At 43.9% G+C, this 20190-nt stretch overlaps 1 protein-coding gene and 1 long non-coding RNA gene across 39 annotated transcripts in view; both read right to left on the bottom strand.

Annotated features, from left to right (window-relative positions):
* The window catches only part of SRGAP2 (SLIT-ROBO Rho GTPase activating protein 2), a 279310-nt gene that overhangs the window by 185674 nt on the left and 73446 nt on the right, over nt 1-20190 (bottom strand). The window lies entirely within an intron of this gene.
* On the bottom strand, nt 1463-7391 carry LOC146399971 (uncharacterized). The gene is made up of 2 exons (XR_014815716.1): nt 6576-7391; nt 1463-5959 (listed from the first exon to the last, which is right to left on the bottom strand). It is a non-coding gene; the product is annotated as an uncharacterized LOC146399971 (long non-coding RNA).

Raw genomic sequence — 20190 nt, 5'->3', positions numbered from 1 at the left:
AGCAGGTTAAGGATCTAGCATCACTGCTGTAGCTCTGGTTGCTGCTGTGGTAAGGGTTTGATCCCTAGCCTGGGAATTTCCACATGCTGTGGATGTGACCAAAAAAAAAGAAAGAAAAAAAATCAGTGGAGAAAAAGCAAATTATCTGACAAAATGGGGGAGGGGGAAATCAAGGTGGTCCCAGATTTTTTCACAGCAACATTTGAGGCCTGAAGACAATGAAGCCAGGGTCTAAGACGATTCTAAGGGAGAGCAAAGGTGACCCGAGAATACTATGGCAAGCTGATTCACCATTCAGATGGGGAGAAGGCTCAGACATTCACCAACTTGAAAGATCTCAGCCTGTATAGACCCATGAGTGCCTGCTGAGAGCCAGAAATCCTGCACCCGGGAGACTAATCAAAGCCAAACCACAGGAACAAAGAAGCCGTGGTCAAAGGACAGACAGTAGTACAACACCAAGACCCCCAAAATGGGAGCATGCAGGTCAGAATGTACATGTCAGAAACACTGTCAAGGAACAAAACCCAGATAAGCTGCAAAAACTGGGAGGTGGCAAAGAGAGGTACCAGGGAGGTGAAGAATGTGAATCTCCTAATATTTCTAGGTAAGGAAGCAGCCAGTCTGTCAAAAAGTGAAGATGGAGCTTAAAATGTAGTTAAAAATATTAGCAATGACTTCCACCTCCGAATGATTTTCATAAGCGCTTTCTGCACCTTAGACAGAACTTATAGGACTATGAGCTTTTGTGGAGAAGAAACATTCATCTGAAGTTCACCAGTTTCTCTACTTTCGCCTCAGTTTCTTTTTCTTCTGTTAAAGTCAAAGAAAATTCAATTCAATTGTTTGTATTTTTAGGAGTTCCCGCTGCGGCACAGCAGAAACGAATCCAACTAGGAACCACGAGGTTGGGGGTTCGATCCCTGGCCTCACTTGGTGGGTTAAGGATCCAGTGTAGCCGTGAACTGTGGTGTAGGTCGCAGATGCGGCTCAGATCCTACGTTGCTGTGGCTGTGGTGTAGGCCAGCAGTTGTAACTCCAATTTGACCCCTAGCCTGGGAATTTCCATATGCTGCAGGTGCGGCCCTAAAAAGCAAAAAAAAAAAAAAAAAGTTTGTATAAAAAGTGCATATGGCACAATGCCATGCTTATAAAATGATTCCACTCTCACCAGCCACCCTTCTGCTTCTGGGTGCAGAATGTTAGCACTGGAAGAGAAAGTCCACATGCCCATCACCAAATCCACCGCCTCCACCTCCCCTCCCACCCTCCCCGTCGCAGTTCCTAGCCTAGTTAATCTTTCCATCCACCCCCTAGAACCCACCCCTTCTTGCTCACTCAAGGCCCTTGCTCCTGAAATTACACACTCACATTCTGTAGCAGCATTTTCCCTCGCTCTCGGATCATTCCCATAAGCAAATGAATGTGCTAATTTTTCCCCATCTTATTTATTTTTAAAAGATTTTTATTTTTTCTATTATAGGTGATTTGCAATGTTCTGTCAATTTCTGCTGCAGAGCAAAGTGACCCAGTCATCTCTCTCTCTCTCTCTCACACACACACACACACACACACACACACACACACAGATTCTTTTTCTCACATTATCCTCCATCATGTTCCATCGCAAGCGACTATAGTTCCCTGTGCTATCCAGCAGGATCTCATTGCCCATCCACTCCAAATGCAAGAGTTTGCATCTCCATGGGTGATTCAGTGGTAGAATTAAAAAACAAACACAGTTTCCTTGATCTCCCCTCCCTCCCCTTTTTCTTCTCTTTACAGTAAAACTCAGAGTGGTTGTCCATCCTCCCCTGCCTCTACGTTCTCTCTTCCCTTTTCCTCTCTAGCCCCTTGTAACCAGGCTCTTGCTTTCTCCACTCTCATGATGGGCAGTCATGACCAGCTCGTCCGATTCTCTGGACCCAGCTGACTCCACCGCCACTGGGACTGGAAGAGGGGATCACTCCTTGGCTCCAGGACGCCACCCTCTCTGATACACCCTTGGACACACATTCCCAATCTCTTCCATGGGACCTTCCTCCCTTCTCCCAGCCTCCAAGTGCTGACACCCCAGGGCTTAATCTAGGGCCTCTTTTCCATCTCTATTGCTTCCTAGTTGATCTCTTCCAGTTCGGTGCTTGTGGATCACCACACTTCTATTTCCCGTCTGGACCTCTCCCCGAATCCCTGCCTCCTATAACTGAGCACACTTCCTCTTGGACGGCTCACAGGCTCTTAGATCTTAACATGCCCAAACCTGAGTTCTTGACATCCACCCCGCTTCCCCGTGTTCCCTGGCTCAGTATTGGCAACACCATTTACCTGCCAGGACCCAAACTTTAAGAACCTTATCACTGATTCTATTCTCTCTCTCCATTCCAATTCATGTGCAAATCCTCTTCGCTCTACCTTCAAAATTCAACCAGAATTAAACCACTTCTTCCCTCTGCCAATCCCAGCTTAGTCCGACTCAGTTTGGTCTCCTTCTGAATTACTGCGGCAGCTTCCTAACTGATCCTGCGGCCACCACCCTCACTCCCCTACAGTCTAGTCCCTGCGCATCATCTTCCATCAGCTCCACATTGGAGAAAAAAAGCTGATGGCTTTTATTTTTATTTTTTATTAGGGTATAGTTGATTGCAGTGTTGTGTCAATTTCTGCTGTACAGCATAGTGACCCAGTCATACATATATATAGCCTTTTTCTCATACCATCTTCCATCCTGGTCTATGCCAAGAGATTGGATGTTGTTCCCAGTAGGACCTTTCTAAAGCCTTACTTTGGCCCAGCCCTTGGTCTTTCTGTTATGTTCACCTGACTCGCTGGTCTCCAGTCACACCGGCCTCTCTGTTCACAGAACATGCCAAGCATGCTCCTGCCCCAAGGCCTTTGCATACGCTTTCCCTTGGCTTGAAGCATACTTCTCCCCACATTCATATGGGTAGTTCCCTCCACTCAATTCTTTGTCCAAACGTTGCCTTGTCAGAGCAACCTTTGTGGCCATTCCATTTGAAAGAGCCCCTGACACTATCAATGCCCTTAGCCCCTTTTATTTTTCTTTAAGACACTTATAAATCTATTTAAGAGTTTATTTATCAGCTTATTCTCCCACCAGAACTTAAGCCCCATGACAGCAGGGACTTCACATTGTTTCCTGCTGATCTCTGGTGCCATAGCGCCAAATGCATAGTAAAGCACTCAAGGAATATTCATCGAATGAATGCATGTAGATCTCTTTTGGTGTCATGGAAGTTGCAGCATTTTATTGCAGTCTTCTATGTACTTTTCAGTTTTGCTTGGATTTTTTAATGAGCCTTTCCTATTTTATAAGCAAACCACAGCTACTCCTTTAAATGTTAAAAGAGAAAACCAAGCAAAAATCAAAGGAGGGATGCATTATCTAATCAGCTCTGCTATATTTTGACAAGTGTTTTTGCCCCATTATTTATGAGAGCCGCCAAAGAGTTCACAATGTAATGCCCACAGGGTATTTTTCATAATTAATGAAACTTTTTAGGAGGAAACTTTACTGGAACCAAAGTTTTAACTGCCTAGGGCTGACCAACGAGTACAAAGGCAAGGCTCCCAAGTGAGATGAAAATTGGCACAGTTTTCCTAACTATCACTTACCACTGTAATACTTTTTCAATATTGCTGCCATAATCTAGATGCCAGAGTCTGTTAGCATCCTGCAAACTACAGCGTGATGGTCTTAGGTAATACATACATAGAAAATAAAAACGTCACTTTCAAATAACGAGACACTTCTGAACATGTAATAATCAGGGTCACAGAATCACAGGGGCCAGTGAGAAGACGATAAAGGGCCCCCATGAGCCCGTGACACACATGCCCCCAGGAAAAGTTCCTGTCCCTCCAACCAACCCACAGCAACAGCCAGCAGTGTCATTCAGTAAGTGGAATGAACTGCTTCCTCCACTCCTAAGAGGCTCTGAGGAAAATGGAGATCAGAGGGCCACTCCCCTGTCACTGAGCACTGGGGCCCAATGGCAACGTCAAGGTATGAGCAGCCAGGCCATGGTTTCAGTGTCTTGCCTTTACATGCTCAACTCCAGTGTTACCTACCTCTTCTGCTCTTTTTGTGATGATGAAGGAAGCAGCAGTGGGAAATATGTAGTTAAAACCATTGATGGTATCCCGCATTTAGAAATAAAATTTTAAAACGACACTTAAGTCATTTTTTTTTAGAGTCCAAAATACAAAAATTCCAAACATTAGGTCAAGAAATCAAGTTGCTCTCTCTCTTTTTTTGGCCAGGCCAAAGCATGCAGAAGTTCCTGGGCCAGGGATTGAACCCGTGCTACGGTAGTAACAAAGCCACAGCAGTGAAAACCCTAGATCCTTAAACTGCTGAACCACAACGGAACTCCACCTTATTTTTAAAAAATGTATTAGCAAGTCACTAAATTTCCAACCACATTTTAATGAAGTTGGTCCCAAATTAAGCACGATATTTTTATCTTCAAATGTGTTTTAACAAATCACACGCCTTCTTTCATAATTTATTTCAATAAATTAAATTGCGCACATCACTTGCTAAATGAGAAAAATTATCTTTATATATAATGGAGGCTATTAAATTTTTAAGTCCATGTTAAAATAAACTGCACACTATAATTGCAATAATGTTGATATAAAAGAAAACACTTTACCTAAATTCAATTCTTTATCATAGTTCATAAAAGTAACAAGATTGTTTTTTAAATTCTTGAAGAGGTTCGCAAATTATTTTACTCTGAAAGGAGTTCATAAATTTGAAAATGTTGCAAAATGCTAGTCTCATATAGAAGTCTTTTTGGTCAGATTCCAGGAATTTTAACCAATTTCATTTCTCTTGACCCTCAGCCTGCCTTTTCAAGGAAGCTAATCTCTCAGAGAAAGACTAAGTTATTGCAGTGTGAAGAGCCCAGAATCGGGAGAAAGGGTACAGTAGGAAAATGCAGTAGACAAGCCTAGCCTGGTCTAGGGCATGGAGAATCAGGGTAAACCAAAGGAAGAAGCAGGAAAAGTACTCCAGCCCAGAGGGAACAGCATGTGCAAAGGCCCAGAGGCCAGACAGAGAAAGCCACGTGCAAGGAATTGAAATAATCTGAGAAATTCAGAGAAGCCAAAGAATATACAGTTTAAGTGAGAGGGTGAGAAAAGATGAGAGTGATTAAAACGAGAGGCAGAGGTCAAGCCCTGGAGAGTACTGCAAATAGTCTGAAGAAGAGCGGAATTTTTCCTCAGAGCAATGGGAAACCATTAACACATGGAGTAGAAATTAGATAAGCAAACTACAGTGTTTTTAATGACCTAAGTGTTCCACTCCAACAGAGAGCCAAAGTAGAAAGGAAATGTGAGACTTTTTATTTTTGGAGGGTTCAAGGCTTTTGAGACTCTTCATATAATGGCTCCCTCAACCTGAATACTCCAAAGAAAGCAAAATGCAAATGCCCCACAAAACACAAAGAGCCTGGCTGTCCAAGTATCAGCCAAAAAACCACCACCGGCTCTGATCTTTTGAATAGATCTGTAGCATCATTTAGACATGAGAGGCGGCAGCAGGGTATCTGCATGAGTGAGATTTGGGTTTCTGGGTTTCACTTTCCTTGTCTGAGAAACTGCGATTAGTATTTATCCTCTGCCTACCCACCTCACACCGTTTGAAGGCCACGTCTCAAACAATTAAGTGGAAAGGATTTTACCAGCTGCTTTGACTCAATCCCACAGACAAGAAGAAGTAAATGCTTCAGAATGTACAGTTAAAAGGCCGTCTGATCTCACTGCACACCCCTGAAAAAACATGCCACTGTTCAAACCCATAGATGGGTGTGTATTCACAATTTGTCAGCAGGAACAAAATTCAAAGTAAAGTCAGCTGACAAAAAACAAAACAAAACAAAACAACAACAACAGGGAGTTCCCATTGTGGCTCAGGGGTTAACGAATCCGACTAGGAACCATGAGGTTGTGGGTTCGATCCCTGGCCTCAATGGGTTAGGGATCCAGCATTGCCGTGAGCTGTGGATAGGTCACCAATGCGGCTTGGATCTGGCATTGCTGTGGCTGTAGTGGAGGCCGGCGGCTACAGCTCCGATTCGACCCCTAGCCTGGGAACCTCTATATGCCGCTAGTGCGGCCCTAGAAAAGGCAAAAAAGACAAAACCAAAACCAAAAAACTCCACAAAAAACAAACACAAAAAAAACTAAAGCAAATAAAATACAAACTAAAGACATTAAAACTCTGCTCTTGATTCAGTCTGTTTCCACAGTTATGGGGCAGGCTTGGTCCACCTGCAGCTGAGTAAATTAGCCTGCATTTGGGAGACTGGGGTTCTAGATCTGCAACTTGCATTGTATTTTTTTTTTTTGGAAGCTCCCAGGCGAGGGGTCGAATCGGAACTACAGCTGCCAGCGTACACCAGAGCCACAGCAACAGGGGATCTGAGCCGCGTCTGCAACCTACACCACAGCTCACGGCGATGCTGGATCCTTAACCCACTGAACCAGGCCGGGGATCGAACCTGCAACCTCATGGTTCCTAGTCAGATTGGTTTCCGCTGCACCACGACAGGAACTCCGCTTTGTATTTTGTTGTTGTTGTTGAATTAGTCATGATTTTATATGTCCCCAAAAGTTACTGCCGATTTTAAACATCAAAGAGAAAGTAAAAGCATTGTGCTGTGGGTTCTATCCGAGAAAAACATCCAGTTCCTATTGTTTTGGTCGTCAGGGTTTTTAAAGGACATTCTAGAAAATCACCTTAAATTATTTAATGCAGCTCCAGACTTTTAGGCAGGGATTCTGTCCAAATTTACCTTTTAAAATATTTTTGAAAATATGAACATAATGTTTAGAGTAAAAGACATGAAATTACACAGTAGCCTGACTGGATGAACCCCATTCCCTTAGAAATTTCATTTTCCTTTCCAATAGAGTGACTTCTGCAACTTTTAGAAAAGAAACCCCTATTCTAGCTCTTTATCATGAAATGGCAGAGTTCTCCATAGGAAAGGCTGGGAGCACAGTTCCTCTAATTCCTAAGCTCTATGCCAGAGCATTTTACACACAGTCTGTACTATGACACTCAACACAATGTGTGGTAATTAGCAATTTACATCTGTCTTTGCTGCCAGGCTAGGAGCGCCCCAAGTCTGAGACCATGTCTTATTCATTGTTACATCCCAGCACCTAGCACAGCGTTGGCATAAATGTTGAATTGAAATAAATGGAAATGAGTTATGCTTTCCCTGTCTTCCACAACGAATCTTTGGCAGATTCCGACAAAGCCCCAGAGTTAACTACGTGCAGATCCTGGGGCAGCCAGACTCACAATGAGGACTTCAGCCTAATTACCTCTTTCTCCCCTCTTCCTTCCCCTTCCCTCTCCACCTCCAGCGGGAGTTCCCACTGGAAATTGCACAACTCTTTGTGTGGAGAGAAACAACCAGCTTAGTTCCTGTTGACCTGAACAGCATAATGTTCTGGCGCAATAATGTCTAACTTCATAGAAGAATAATCAGCCCAAATCCAGGTTCCTTTTTAACTAAGAACTGTCATTCCAATGTCAACTTTTTTTCTTTTCTTTCTTTCTTTTTTTGCGGGGGTGGGGGTGGGGGCTGTGCCTGAAGTATGTGGAAGTTCCCCGGCCAAGGACTGAACCCACATCACAGCAGCGATCCCAGTCACTGCAGTGACAATGCCAGGTCCTTAACCTGCTGCACCACATGGGAACTCCCCAACTTCAACTTCTATCTCACAAAGCTAGCACCTTCCAAGGCACCCACTTCTCTCTCTTCACCAGTCTCATAATAAGCAAATACAACTTTAGGGTAGGCTAAAGCAATGTTTTAACTTTTTCTGATTATGACCTATCATGAGAAATACATGTTACACTGTGAGCCAATACACACACACACAACTAAAAAAAAAATTGATGCAATATTTACCTTTTCTACATCCAATGCACTTTGATAGTTTCTACCCCCCCCTCCTTTTTTTAAATGCTAGTTTATTTACATTTCCAAAGAGGTAGTGAGTGGGTGACAGAATTGGTTTCACAACCTGCTTGGTAAAGGGGTTACAATCTGGGAGTCAAAAACACAGTCAAACCTATCTGTGGATAAGTCTCTGGTCAGTGTTTTCAAAATCTATTTGGAGATTTGAGGCAATAACACAACAGCTCTTGAAATTAAAACACATTGAAAATCAGGTACATAAGATGAAATCCTCATCTAGAACAAACCATGCCACGCCACAATCTTCCTGTGGAAAACCATGCCATCACTGGGCTTCTCAGCATAAACAGAGGGACTTGGTACAAAGGTCAGAGTTAGACGGGATCCAGATATTCCTAATATCCAACTGAGCCAAGAGAGAACTACGTCCCCCCCAGTGAAACAACTCGACAGTGATGCTCTGGCTGTGTTTTTCTGGGAATAAAGGTGGGTAATGAAGAGAGTGATGCAGCCTAACCATCTCTTCCTGGAGTCTGAGTTTCAAAAGGCTTTCCCATCAATTTCTTCACTTAAATGCTTCTAGAAAGTTCCTGTCCAGAATTAGAAAGTATCATGCCAGTGGTACAGAAAAGTGCTTCAGGGAGCTCTCTTGTGATGCTGCGGGTTAAAGATATGGTGTTAAAACTGCAGCAGCTCAGGTTGCTGCTGTGGCATGGGTCTGATCACTGGTCCGGGACTTCCACATGCTGCAGGCATGGCCAAAAAAAAAAAAAGTTTCAGAATGCTCTCTGGGGTAAGAGGGTTAACAGTAAGGTAACACCTTGAGAAACTAACTAAAATTATACCAAATATGCCAAAAATCATATGTGAGATTCTTGAAGCAGAAGAAGGGGAGAAGCGGGGTTAAGAGAAACATGTGTGGAGTTCCCGTCGTGGCGCAGTGGTTAACGAATCCGACCAGGAACCATGAGGTTGTGGGTTCAGTCCCTGCCCTTGCTCAGTGGGTTAACGATCCGGCGTTGCCATGAGCTGTGGTGTAGGTTGCAGACGCGGCTCGGATCCCGCGTTGCTGTGGCTCTGGCGTAGGCCAGTGGCTACAGCTCCGATTCAACCCCTAGCCTGGGAACCTCCATATGCCGCGGGAGCGGCCCAAGAAATAGCAACAACAACAACAACAACAAAAAAAAAAGACAAAAGACAAAAAAAAAAAAAAAAAAAAAGAGAAACATGTGGACTTCGTGTTCTGCGGGCCAGGGAAGGGTGGGAGGGAGGAATCTTACCAATGGACTGCATCTCAAAAAAGCCCAGGTTTGTTGTTCCCGTCGTGGCTCAGTAGTTAATGAATCTGACTAGGAACCATGAGATGGAGGGTTCAATCCCTGGCCTTGCTCAGTGGGTTAAGGATCCAGCGTTGCGTGAGTGGTGGTGTAGGTCGAAGACATGGCTTGGATCTGGCATTACTGTGCCTGTGGTGTAGGCCAGCAGCCGTGGCTCCAACTGGATCCCTAGCCTGGGAACCTCCATATGCCACAAGTGTGACCCTAAGAAGCAAAAAACCCCACAAAACCTAACCAAAACCCCCCCAAAAGCCCAGGTTTTAGTGCAAGTTTCTCTATATCTTCCCTCAGAATCAATCTCCCTTCCCAACCCCAAATTCCTAGAGAGACCTTAAGGAATGGCATAGATACAAAACCGTAAGATCTGCTGGTACCTCATGTGATGGAGATGGAGATGGAGATGGAGATGATGGAGATGAAGATGGAGATGGAGATGATGGAGATGAAGATGGAGATGGAGATGATGGAGATGGAGATGGAGATGGAGAGGTACAGATGCAGATATACACACAGATATTTAGAGTAAAAGCCAGTGGCCTACATGACACAACTAAATGCTCAAACATCAGCTTCCCTACAGGACCTCCTCTAGGACCTCATCTCCTATTCCTCTCCAACCCCAAGAGACCACTCTGCTTTAGCCACAGAGGCCTCCCTGCTGTTCCTCAAATACACCAAGCACACTTGGGGCTCAGAGCCCTGCCCTACGGGCTCTGCGCTGGCTGTTCCCCCTCCTGGAAAGCTCTTTCCCCAGTATCCACTTGCCCCCTCTCATCCTTCAAATCTTTGCACAAATCTTAGCACAAATGTGACCAATTTTACAAGGCCTCACCTAAAAGCTTCCCACTCCGTGCTTTTAAATGCAACCTGACCTCACTACCCTGACCCCCTTTGACTGTACTTATTACTGGCTAAATACTAAGTAATTTACAGCTCCATCATGTTTCTTTTTCTTTTTTATGATTTTTATTTTTTCCATTATAGTTCAGTTACAGTGTTGTCAATTTCTATTATACAGCAAAGTGACCCAGTCATATACATACACACACACACACACACACACACACACATATATTCTTTTTCTCACATTATCCTCCATCATGTTACACCACAAGTGACTGCATATAGTTCCCTGTGCTGTATCACAGGATCTCATTGCCTATCTCCATCATGTTTATTTTTATCTTCCTCTTCCCCCACTGGAATGTTCACTCACAGAGATCTTTGCTTTATTAACTGATATAAACAAAGCACCTAGAGCAGTAACTCATACCTGACAGCTGATCAATATAATATCTGTTGCATGAACAGATGTGTGAGTTAATAAAGGAATGAATAAGTCTAGGGCAACTCTTTCTTCACCTACCTGGTGAGGGCTCACACAAGAACAAGGCCTTCTGGAGTTCCCTAGTAGCTCAGTGGGTCAAGGATCTGATATTGTCACTGCAGCAGCTCAGGTCCCTGCTGTGGTGTGGGTTAGATGCCTGGCCCAGGAATTTTTCTGTGCCAAAGGTGCAATGCCACCACCACCACCACCAAAGGATTGGCCTTCTAGTCACAGATGGAGATGCATGACTGAAACCCAAGTGATCATTTATACTGGAGGATAATGGTCAAAGCAATAGTATAAAATTAATAGTATCAGATCCTCCTCTGTTTTTACAGAACAATAGTTTTCTGCAGGAGGAAATGACAGCCACCGCAAAAGAAGACAAGCGCAAAGAAAGGAGAGATGTTTATAGAAAACCAGAACCTTTTAAAAGGCCACGACTTACCCACGGAGCTATTTCTATTTACCTTGACCTGAGAAGGAACAAACAGAAGTTTTAATATGTTTTTGTCAAGTCCCTGAGTCTACAGCTCCCTCTAGAATGATTTATGAAGAAATATGTATGTACTTATCCTTTTGTAATTTTATTTGTTCTCATTTTTAAAGTTTTATTAAAGTATACTTGATATACAATGCTAGAATAATTCCTGCTGTACAACAAAGTGACTCGGACACAGTGTGTACTTATCTAATACAGATAAGTATCTAATATATGGCTCAGAAAATAAAGAATAATTTCCCTTCATTCAGGCAAGATTTGCAATCAGATTTATCTGATGGCCAGACTATGAAGCCGCCAAGATCTTGGCTGTGTCTACTGGCCCTATGCGTGATATGTGAACATTTCGGGGGCTGGCTTAGGAGCCAACAGATTGGATTTCCAACCCTGAAATATATATATATATATCTATATATATCTATATAGGTATATATCTATATAGATATATATATATATATATTTTGCTTTTTAGGGCTGCGCTCGCGGCATTTGGAGGTTCCCAAGCTAGGGGTCTAATCAGAGGTACAGCTGCCGGCCTAAGCCACAGCCACAGCAATGCCACAGCCACGCAGAATCTGAGGTGTCTGTGACCTACACCACAGCTCACAGCAACGCCAGATCCTTAATCCACTGAACGAGGCCAGGGATGGAACCCGTGACCTCAGGGTTCCTAGTCAGATTCGTTTCTGCTGCGCTACGACGGAACTCCTTCCAACCCTGAAATTTAACAGGACTTGGCAGCAAATACCCAGCTGCTGCGCAATAACAATTGTGGGAAGGTATCACCCTAAAAATAAGGAAAGTTAAAAGAAGAGTCCCCCATTGGTCTTCTTCTCCATGTCACTGAGGAGCTAGTGCCCTGAAGAAGGGTAGATTTATTTCCCACCAGCAAGCATAGTTCCCAGTCTAAGGAAAGCCCCAGAAAGGATTTCAGGCCACGAGGGGGCAATTTCAAGAGGGATGAGGCCATAAAACAATTAAAGAGAGAACAGGTTAATCTGTAGTTGGTCATAATCCATATGTCCAGAGCAGCATCGCTGCAAATGGCAATCTCGCATCAGTCACCAGCTTCTCAACCCAGGCGATTTTCTTTATTCTCCGTCTTCCTCCCCCACAAAACACATTTTATGACAAAGGAGAGGCAGAAAGAAGGCAGAGGGTGAGCTTCCTCACATCTAAGCCCCTCAGGCAACCTGAATTTACTGAAGCCACTCTCCCAGGAGGGGGCATATTGTGACCAAGCTTCCTGTAGTACCTCCTGCCATCTGCAAAATTAAATTAAATGGTCCTTCGCTTTTGAAATCCTGCCATCAGTGTACCAAAGGGAACATCTGAGTATACCAGGCAGGGATGATGGCTTTTCCTTTTTACCAACATACACAAATCATTAGGAGATTAAGTCTCTGAATAGCTAATGTGCATTTTCATAAAGAAGGACAAGTTAAACACTCCGTCTAACACCCACATAGAAGGGGCTGAAAGGGGCTGGGATTGCACTTGCTGTTGTCTTGGGAAAGGGATCAAAAGCAGGGCAGACAGAAAGCTAATGGCTTTTTTACCACACTTTTATGGGGTGGGGGCAGGGGGAATGGACATGGGAAACTCAGTACCAGGAGTTAAAGTGGAGGAGAAAAGGGCTGCTGTAGGTCTGGAAGGCCTGGGAAAGACCCCTTAGAGGGAAAGAGTTCCCCCTACCCACCCTGCCCCACAAGAGCTCTGTGGTGTTAAACCCAAGGTCTCTGGGAAGCCTGCTGTCCCCAGACTGCAGATGGACGATGCTCTAAGGCAAACTGAGACGTAAAGCAAAGCAAGGTATTCTTGTCACTCTGGGCCTTTCTGCTCTATTGCCGTTTCCACTTTCTGACCCTAAATCCCAGACAAAAGACTCTGATGGTTTTAGCAATCCATCTCTCCTCCCTTCCCCTGCCAGAATATATTTTCACACCCACCTAGTCTCACTTCCAATATGCCTAAATTTGGAACAATGGAAGCAGGTGGATGAAAAAAAACAAAAGAAAGAAAATTGAGGAAATGCCAATCTTCAGAGCCGCAATATGTAATTTGACAAGTAACTCAGATTGGGAACAGACTGAATATAAAATTACATACAAATCGTATTTAACGCAAACCATTTTAATCGCACAAATCTTTATTGAGCACTTAACGACTATGCCCTGTGGGGAAAGACCAAAGAACGACTGGTCCGAGCCCTGATGAGTCTACAACACAGCAGGCTCCGATTCAGGCACCACAAGGGGACTTGGGGCAAATCTAGTAGAGGCTCTCGGTTAGGGATAGATAAGAAAGAACCCATGACGACCTCCAGGTCACTCTTAATTTTTTTGCTTTTTAGGGCTGCCCCTGCAGCATATGGAAGTTCCCAGGCGAGGAGGGGTCAAATCAGAGCTACAGCTGCTGGCCTATCCCACAGCCCTAGCAACACTGGATCAGAGCCGCTTGTCTAAAACCTACACTGCAGCTTGCGGCAATGTCGGATCCTTAACTACTGAGCAAGACCAGGGATCAAACCCACGTCCTCACGGATACTAGTCGGGGGTTTTTAACTCCCTGAGCCACAACGGGAACTCTCTCCAGGTCACTCTTTTTTTTTTCTTTTGTCTTTTGAGGGCTGCACCCAAGGCATACGGAGGTTCCCAGGCTAGGGGTCTAGTCAGAGCTGTTGCCACTGGCCTAAGCCACAGCCACAGCAATGCCAGATCATAGCTGAATCTGCGACCTACACCACAGCCCATGGCAACGTTGGATCCTTAACCCACTGAGCGAGGCCAGGGATCGAACTATAGTCGGATTCCCCTCCACTGCTCCATGACAGGAACTCCCCTCCAGGTCACTCTTAATGGCTTCTTTGTACCTACTTGTCACCGCAACCCCCAGAGTGGACAAAGAGGTAAGTTAAGGGGACAAGGCAGAAGCAGAGAGAAATCAGATGGTTGTTAGCAACGCTTGGGAACACATACATGCTTCTCCATGAGCTGTTCTGGCAAGAGGATAGTAGAAAAAAATTTTTACATCATATTCTTCTCTGAAAAATTACAATCTGCAAGGGAGGTTATTCACCAAGAATTTTTTTTTAAACTACCATAATTATTAATAAGCCTGTTTCTCTCCCTTTCCCCCTATTCTGTTCTAAAAGACACAAAATTTTCAGAGGGAATAAGGAATAAAAGTATAGGAAAAGATATGAGGGTATCACACGGACTGGGTGAAACGGGGGGAGGGAATCATAGAAACTGGCATGCGCATTTGTGGTGCAACGGGATCGACCACATCAATGCAGCACTAGGATGCAGGTTCAATCCCCGGCCCGGCACAGTGCGTTAAAGGATCTGGGATTGCCACTGCTGTGGTGTAAGTCACAACTGTGGCTCAGATCTAATCTCTGGCCTGGGAACTTCACATCGCCACACACCCCCCCCAAAAAACGATACAAACCAGGAGCAAGGGAATTCTGCAAAGCTCCTGCCCCATGATGAATATCTTCCCAAGCCCAAGGTCCAATTCTCTTCGTAGAAACACATACCTAATGTCACAAAAATAGAATCAATTGGAACTGCTTCTGGGTTCTCATCTCTCAACCACAGAAGGGTTTTTTCGTGTGTGCGTGTGTGTCTTTTCAGGGCCGTGCCCACAGCATATGGAGGTTCCCAGGCTAGGGGTTGAATGGGAGGTGTAGCCGCCGGCCACAGCCACAGCCAACTGTGTAGCCAGATCCGAGTCACATTTTCGACCTACATCACAGCTCATGGCAATGCCGGATCCTGAACCCTCAACCTCTGGTGAGGCCAGGGATCAAAACTGCATCCTCATGGATGCTAGTCAGATTTGTTTCTGATGAGCCACGATGGAAACTCCACACAAAAGGGTTTTTATGAAAATGAAAAGTCCCCACAGAAGCCTGTAGTCTGAAGGTCATCAAAACTAGGACTGTCTCTTTTGAGCTTTCACACTGCTGTCCTCAAGACGGGCTGCTCCAGGGCCTGGGTCGGTCAGCAACTGAAATGACATCAGACCTCTCTGCCACTGATTGCTACTGCCATGATCTGCTGGGAACTAGCCAAAAGCACAAGTGCAAAGGCTTCAGGCAGAAGGATTCTCACTCTGGATCCCAGTTCTTCTCGGAAAAATACAACGGCATGAACAATGAGTATTCACAACAAAGAGCTTCCATCCTAAAGAGGCAAGGTCACGGAGGAAAGCCAAGGTGACAGAGCGTGCATGCTGGTAGAAAACACACATCCCCCAGACATCCTCTTTCCCCCTCCAAGAGCAAAAGCTGCCCAGGTATGGGGAGGACAAACTCCTGCAACAGTGTGGTACACACCACTCCTTCGTCGTTCCTCCCAGCAACCACCCTTCTTGGGAGGGGACCAGAGCCAAACATCGTCCAGGGATGCTGTACTTTCTCCCATTCTGCAAGGCTTCAGAGGCAAGCTGGAGCTGCCCACTGTATCTGGGCACCCTTTTTTATTTTTTTGGTCTTTTTGCCTTTTCTAGGGCTGCTACGGTGGCATATGGAGATTCCCAGGCTAGACGTCTGTAGGGAGCTGTAGCGCCCCCCCCACCCCCACCACAACCACAGCAACTCGGGATCCGAGCCGCGTCTTCGACCTACACCACAGCTCATGGCAACGCCGGATCTTTAACCCACTGAGCAAGGCCAGGGATCAAACCTGCATCTTCATGGTTCCTAAGTGGATACGTTAACTGCTGAGCCACAATGGGAACTCCTGGGCACCCTTTTAACACAGGGTTCCAGGTCTCTGACCGTCTGGGATAGTGTGCCAAGTCCCAGACCGTCAGAGATGCAAAATGTGGAGCAAAAGAGTGTGTGGCTGCAAAGATGGAGAGAAAAGGGCAGTTTGAAAGAAAAGTTTAAAAGTCCCTCTTGATAATCTTCATCTTGCTCTCCTGTATTTTCCAGATTGTCTATGAGAAACATGTTGCTTTCCTAATTAGACAAAAGGAATAAATGTCACTTAAAGTGTTTCTGAAAAATTCACACAAGCACTACCCAGAATGCATTGAGGCAGTCTCTGGAGGTGCCCTAGGGGGAGGGGGTGGGAGGGGGGAAACAGGGGATGGGAAGTTGAAAGTTTTTTTTAAAAAAGGAGACAATCGAGGGGGTAGGGAAAGGGTGGGAATTTCCTAGCATTTAGTGTGCACATGTAAAAAAAAAAAAACTGAATTTATAACCGAAGGCACCTGTTTGGTGTGCTGCCCAAGGAAAGACTCAAAATAGAGAATCACTATTTCTGGGTATGTTCTGAGAAGACAGATTTCTACCTTGATGTTTTTACCCCTGGGCGAGTCAGGCTATAAGACCCTAGTCAACTAAAGAATCCTAAAGGCTGAAGGATTCTCAAACGCCTCAAACGCTGGCTTCCAGTATCGGGAGAGTCTTGGCCCCTGCAAAGGTGTGCCTCCGTCTCTCCTCTCCTCGTGGCCTCCAGGGTCACTAGGGTCTGACAGGTTCTTCATCAGGAGTCTCCTGAGAGAGGTTCTAATGTGAATTCAGTGCTACATGGGCCCAGCTCGGAGGGCACTGCAGTGTGGGGAGAGACAGATGCCAATTTCCAACAGAAACATCTGTTGCCTTCCATCTCAGAAAAAACTCTGTTGGCAGAGAATAGTCTAGGAGGATTTTTTGGTTACACAAAAAGCTAAAAAGCGCACCACAGAAAAACAGACCAATCCTACTGGGATACAACCAATCCTCCACCAGTCACTGGCCCTGGTCAGCATCTTTTCTTCGGCGCTAAAAACCCAGAGTTATCGAAGAGATGCTTCTTTATGTCCCTCTCTAGGTAAAGGTTTATATAGCTGCCCATAGAAAGACTCTGCTAGGTCAGCAGAACCTAAGAACTGAGAAATAAAAAAAATTTTTTTTAAGAATTTTCATCTCAGGAGTTCCCGTCGTGGTGCAGTGGTTAACGAATCCGACTAGGAACCATGAGGTTTTGGGCTCGGTCCCTGCCCTTGGTCAGTGGGTTAAGGATCTGGCGTTGCCGTGAGCTGTGGTGTAGGTTGCAGACGCGGCTCGGATCCCGCATTGCTGTGGCTCTGGCGTGGGCCAGTGGCTACAGCTCCGATTCAACCCCTAGCCTGGGAACCTCCATATGCCGCGGGAGCGGCCCAAAGAAATAGCAAAAAGATAAAAAAAAAAAAAAAAAGAATTTTCATCTCAGCATTGTTTCTACTACACAGAGAAAACCCCTTTTTTTTTTTGGACTTTTTATTGTAGGGCCACACCCAAAGCATATGGAGGTTCCTAGGCTAGGGGTCCGATCTAAGCTGAGCTGCTGGCCTACACCACAGCTTCAGCAATATGGGATCCGAGCCTCGTCTTCTACCTACACCACAGCTCACGGGAATGCCAGATTCTCAACCCACTGACCAAGGCCAGGCACCTTCATGATTCATGAATCTTCAGATTCATTTCCGCTGAGCCACAACAGCAACCTCCAGAAATTAAATTCTTAACTCCAACAGCACCACTCCACCTCGTGAGGTGCTCATAAGCCACAGGACATTTTTTGGTTGCTACAATGATTGGAGAAGTGCTACTAGCATTTAGTCCAAAGAGACAGATAGACACTCAAAATGCCAACAGCATCTTTGCTAAGAATTACTATGGACAGAAGAAGTAGTTTTGTCCTATGTTTCCCTAAAGAGGTATAATATTCACCTGGGGCAAACACTTTCTAGTAATACAGTGAGATGTTTTCCTCCTATCCCTGAGCTGCCTTCAAGTTCTATACCTCTACGGAAACACTGCTAATATTTTCTTGTATATCCTTCCAGCAATATTCAATGTACATACAAACATCTGTGTATATATCCTTCCCCCTTGACTCCCTACCGAGTTTTTTTCATTTAACAGGTTATCCTGGAGTTTTTCCATATTAGCACTCCGCTGGATGGCTGTGCTTTTATTTATTCAACTAGTTCCCTCCTGTTGGTCCTTGTCATTGTTTCCAAGGTTTTGCCACCATAAACAATGCCATTCTAAATGCAGATATGAAAATAGCTACAGAATAAAGTCTTGGCAGGGAACTGCTAAGTCAAAGGATATGCACATTTGAAATTCTTTCAGATACCACCCAACCAACAGGTCGAGGTGGCTGCGGTCTTGTACCCTGAGAACACAATGTACCAGCAAAGGTTTTTATCAAATATGAGGAAAATGATTATGTGCTGTAGTTGTGATTTTATTTGTATTTTCCTATTATGGGTGGGATCAGGGCATCTTTTCTTACACGGTATGTTTGTATGCTGCAATGTCTTTGTGATTTTTGTTTATTTGTTTGAATCAAATGCTCTTTGCTCATTTTTTCTTTTGGACTCTGATTTTTTTCACGTTTTGTTGTCTGTAAGTATGTTATCTATAAAAGAAATTAGCCTACGTCTGGGCTGCAGATATTTTTCTCAGTTTACCTTTTGACTGTAAATTTTTTAACCACGCAGAACTTTTCAAATTTATCCATCTTTTCTCATATGGCTCCTGAATTTTCTGAATCATGCTTAGGTTATATTCCATGGTTTTAAAAATTATTCTCCCATATTTTTTTAGTATTTTTATGGTTTCATTTTTACATGTATATTTTAATCTAGCTAAAATTTACTTTCATATAAAGAAGATAGGAATTCAATAAAAATTTTTCTAAACGGCTACCAGTTGTCTCAAAACCAGCTACTGAAAAGTCAATTCTCCTCTCCCATCGCACCAATTTGAAATTCCATGGTTTACTCTACACTAAATTCCTGTGTGATTTAGATTTGCTTCTGAATTCTCTATCCTGTTTTTCTAGACTCTATTTTTAATTTGGAGATGGGAAAAACAAACCTAGGGGCAACCTTACGTATCTAAGGAAAAGGAAATGGCTTCAATAGCCTAGAGACAGTGTTCATATAAATTGGAATTTAAAATCACTCTCTCCAACAACTAAGTCCAATATTCCATTAAACTTTACCCTACACTTTGTCTTTTGCCTATAAACAGTTTATATTTTTAAGTGTGGGCCTTTTATTAAAATGTAACACATATAGAAAGGATACATTCTAGCCTCATTCTAGCCTAAAGAATTTCCACAAAGGGAATAAAACCACACCCAGATGGAGAAACAGTGTCCTAGTGCTCCAGAAGCTCCTTTGCATCCCTTTCTATTTTTCTGTATTTTTTGTTTGGTTGGTTATTTTGGCCACACCCCTGGCATGGAGAAGCTCTGAGGCCAAAGATTGAACAGGCTCCACAGCAGTGACAGTGCCAACTCCTCTACCTGCTGAGTCATCAGGGAACTCCTGCATCCCTTTCTAGCCATTACCCTTCTCTAAGAGGGACCACAATCCTGTTCGCTGTCACTATACATTCGTTCTGCCTGCTTTTAAATTTCATCTATTATATTTACATATTAGACATATATAATATGAAAATACATAAAAACTTCATATATGAAGTTTCATGTTATGTATAACATATTACACATATAACAAATATGTTATATGACATTAAAAAGCATGCCGAATGAATCTATGGTGATGCTAATCATACATGTCACTGTATTGCACAAGTGAAATTTACTAAGCGAGTAGAACTGCAATGTTCTCACCCCCCCGCGACCCCTCCAAAAAAGGATAAAGATGGGAGGTGATGGATGTATTAATTAACAATACAGGGGGCCAATTCACAATGTATACTTCTATCGACTCACCATGATGTAGACTTTAAATATATTATGATTTTATGTATCAATTATACCTCAATAAACCTGAAATAAAAATGGAATAAAAATGTTAAAAATGGGATCAGATACTATGTACTCTCGTTTTGTGCCTCTTTTGCTTAATAGTATGATTATGAGATTCATCCATGTTGTTACATGTCCTTCTACATTATATATTCTTACCAATAATGAGAGTAGTATTCCACTCTGTGGAAACACACAATTCACATTTATCCGCTCTACTTCCAGTGGGTATTTTGGTTGAGTCTGAACTTTTTTTTTCTTTTTCGGCCACACCCACAGCATACAGATATTCCTG

Source organism: Sus scrofa, chromosome 9, assembly GCF_054392235.1.
Source record: "Sus scrofa isolate SSC_HxYL_T2T_F1_AM1 chromosome 9, Sscrofa_HxYL_maternal_Yorkshire_Landrace_v2.0, whole genome shotgun sequence".
NCBI classification, from domain to species: domain Eukaryota; kingdom Metazoa; phylum Chordata; class Mammalia; order Artiodactyla; family Suidae; genus Sus; species Sus scrofa.
Note: the sequence above shows the minus strand (reverse complement) of the source record. Positions and strands in the feature narration are given on the sequence as shown.